Genomic DNA, 3,790 nt, shown 5'->3' on the forward strand with positions numbered 1-3,790 from the left:
TGAATTTAATAGAAACAATAATTAAAAAAAAAAAATAAATCATAATATAATATGCTAACTAATATAGTATTGTATTATATAAATAACACAATATGATATTATTTCATGATAATAATAAACAAGGATACTACTTAATTAATAGATAATAATTAATATAATGAACATAAGATATAATCAATTCTCTATTTGATTCAGTATTTTATGAATTGATACCATAGTAAAAAATGTTAATCAAAATATAAATTTCTAATTAAATCACTTTGCCATTATAAATCTAGATGATATCTATAATTTTTATTTTTTTTAATGAAGGTCATCCACAAAAAAAACTGGTGCAGTTGAATGGCTCACAAAGAGCCCACCGAAGATTAAGTTTTGCAGAATGCACGATATCTATAATTTGATTAATATGCATATAATTAGAATATATACATAATATTAATCAAAATATTTAAATCAAACTATAAGAAAAATAATATTTATAAATCAAATAAACAAAATACAAGCATCAAATAAAGTCTAAAAGAAAATTTTAAAACACAACATGGTTGGAAGTCATGACCTTTCAACACTACCGCCCTCGTACATAATACGAGGTTCCATCATTGCTTCAGGGAGGGCAGAAGAAATGGGGAGAACAATCGACAAGGATACGAAAGATAATATAGTTTTCAGAATAATATAATTGATAGTGCGTAAGGAGATATATCTTCTGGAGACAGCCAAGAGATATCAACGAGGAAGGGGAACAAAATTATTAACGGGGAGATAAAACATGGGACGAGACATATCTGCAGAGTCATAGGAAGAAGAATATCGTCTTGGTGAAGGCAATAGCTATATTCGCATGAGGAGGATGTAGAGGAAATATGGAGGATGGGGAAATGAATAGAAGGGAGCATTTTGAATCGAACGATCAAGAAGTACGAAGAGGACACTGCCCTCAACAAGACGACACAAAGCAATTCAAAGAGAGTGAAAATACAGTCGGAAATCTACATTCAACATGTTTAATATTTGACTGAGCTTCAGACTCAACAATATATGATAGCGACGAGAAGAAGAATACGGAGAAGTCATATTGGGGAGGATATAACGGAGAATTGGGAAGGATGTGGAGGACGAGTCTTTCTTTGATATAGAATTGCTTCCGCTAAATACACGGGAACCAGTCGATGGATTGCTAAATTGACAACCCTACCATCATTAAGAGTAAGGATAAATATGTTTACATGGATCAAGATACTGTAATAAAATCCGTGATAAGAGGAGTGTATAAAAATTTGTCAGCAATTACAGGAAAGACAGAATCGTAGGAGAATAATTGTTATGAAGATTCGGCAAATATCAGACCATCGAATAGGAACGAAACTAATTGCATTGAAAAAGAAATACAATATTAGTAAGATAGCAAAACAAAATTTAAATTAACACAATAAAATAAAATAAATTTATATATATATATATATATATATATATAAAAGGAAATGATATCTCTCCAACAGATCACTTGAATACTCAGTACAACCTTCCATGGTTACCAATAGTAATCAACATAATAACCAAGGCGACAGTAAGACCTGAATATCGGACAGTCAGCAGGAGTAGTTATGTACTCTTGATTCTCCTATTGAAGATCATTAAAGAGCTCATATAAATTAGAGGATCTGTACATGCCTAGACAAATTGCCTTTGTATATTGATAGAGATATATCAGTCATTGCGAATAGGGATCATCCAACCAATAATACAATTTCGTTCCATAATAAACTACCACTTGCACCTTTGATGGCGCAAGGGGTTACACCGATAGTCTTATGTACTTTTGAGTATTTGCTTAAGTATGTATTTTATGTAATAAGTTTGATTCAGTTGTGTCATTTCGATTTCTTGTCACACTCAAAATACAAATGCTTTGTCTGAAGAGCTATCTGATATAGGTGGTCCTCCTCTTTTTTGCATATAGTTGTATATGGATTGCTTTTCATTTTTGAGTATCTTTCAAAAGTGAAAGCAGGTTGGGAACATAGACCATCTATTGTTTTTACTCTAGATATAGCTGTAAAAGTGAGTCCTTGTCTTCCAATTCCACTGAGATCAATTGTTGTTTTTTGTAGCACGAGTCCTCGAGATTTGTGTAATAGTCCATGACATGGTGAGTGATAGTTGTCTTCGGTTGCCTAATGTGATTGACACTATTAGAACACATTTTGGCTCATCTTGATATATACTACAATTTAAAAAAATTATTCAACATTTATTGCAATTTGTACCTTAATAATACAAATTGCTATAAAGTGACAAATATCATTAAACTTCTAAGTGATAAATTTGATTCATTGCTTTTCAAAGATTATTTGTTTAGAGTACATTATCAATAAATTGTACATACAAATATTTCAAAATATTTTTGTTCATGTTCTAGGATGTTGTAGAACTTTTGGTAAGTACTAGTTACAATATTCTAAGAATTTGCTTTAATATTTGTGTAACAATGCATCCGTTTGAAGCATTTTGCTGGATAGTTAACACCCTTATTCCATTGTCCATTTTTTTTCAAACATATCTAATAGAACATTTCCAACTATAGTTTTGAGAAAATGCTTTGCTTTGATGGATATATTTGTACATTAACCATTTGCATTTATTTATATATTTTAAAGTTGTTTTAGCAAAACTATTATCAGTAATATCTATAGTTTTTCCATTAACATTTAATATCAAAAAGTGAATAAATATCCCTTGATTAGATTATAATTACTAGTTATTTGAACTTCAATCAAAGTTGAATATAAATTATTTTATCTTCTAATTTTTCAAGGAAAAAAATAGAATTGAAATTTTTATTATCTTTCTATTTCTATTTCTATTTTTCATTTATTAAAATATTCTTTCACATATATACAAATTTGACCTAGTTAATAATCTACTATATTTTTTTCATTATTTTTTCTATTGAGATTGAAGCATTCTAACTATGAACCATTAAGAAAGAAATCACAAATCTATTGAATTGAATGATTATGCACTTTTATGTGCTCTCATGGTGTTCAAGCTGTCAACTTTGGACACCATATTCACTTTCCAACCAACATAAACAATTCAATCTCATTGTAGTCCAAAATTGTGATGCAACTGACTAAATATATGTACTCATTGGAAAATCTCCCCATCTCAAATAGGGGGGAAATAGATTGTGTGCCTAATTGTGCAAGATAAACAACACATTTGTATCCAAAACCATATTTGAATTTCCCCCGTTTAAAATATATAAAAATAGTTTCAACTCTCATTCAAATAAAAATTGAAAGTTTCTCCCTTTTGTTTTAATCAATCCACATAGTAATGGAGAAAAACTACAATTTTTTTAACTGTCTTAAAACCAATCCATCAATATGATAGATACATAATTAACTGAAAGATTTTTTTAAACATTTTCTCCTATTACTATTCACCCAATTTACTTCATGGATTTCTTGAAGTCCTCAAAATAGCTGGTCATAACCAACTCAAAATTCTATTCAAGTTGTTTAATAAATTCTTATATCTATTGTGTAATTGACCTATTGGTCTTCCAAACAACTTTGCCAAATGTGGAAAAAGTATTCTAGGCATAGAAAAATATGAAAATAACCAATGAACTAAACTTAGGAGGCAAAGTAGGATAAAGGAGAATATTCAATTAGGCAGTACGATAAAGGAGAATTATGTAGTGCAGAAGATTTGAAGAATATCCACGAGGAGGTGAATAAGTGTTTTACAAAGATAAATATGTAGTATAAGGCTAAGG

This window comes from Cupressus sempervirens, chromosome 1, assembly GCF_028749045.1.
Source record: "Cupressus sempervirens isolate cs-2001-9-10 chromosome 1, ASM2874904v1, whole genome shotgun sequence".
NCBI classification, from domain to species: Eukaryota; Viridiplantae; Streptophyta; class Pinopsida; order Cupressales; family Cupressaceae; genus Cupressus; species Cupressus sempervirens.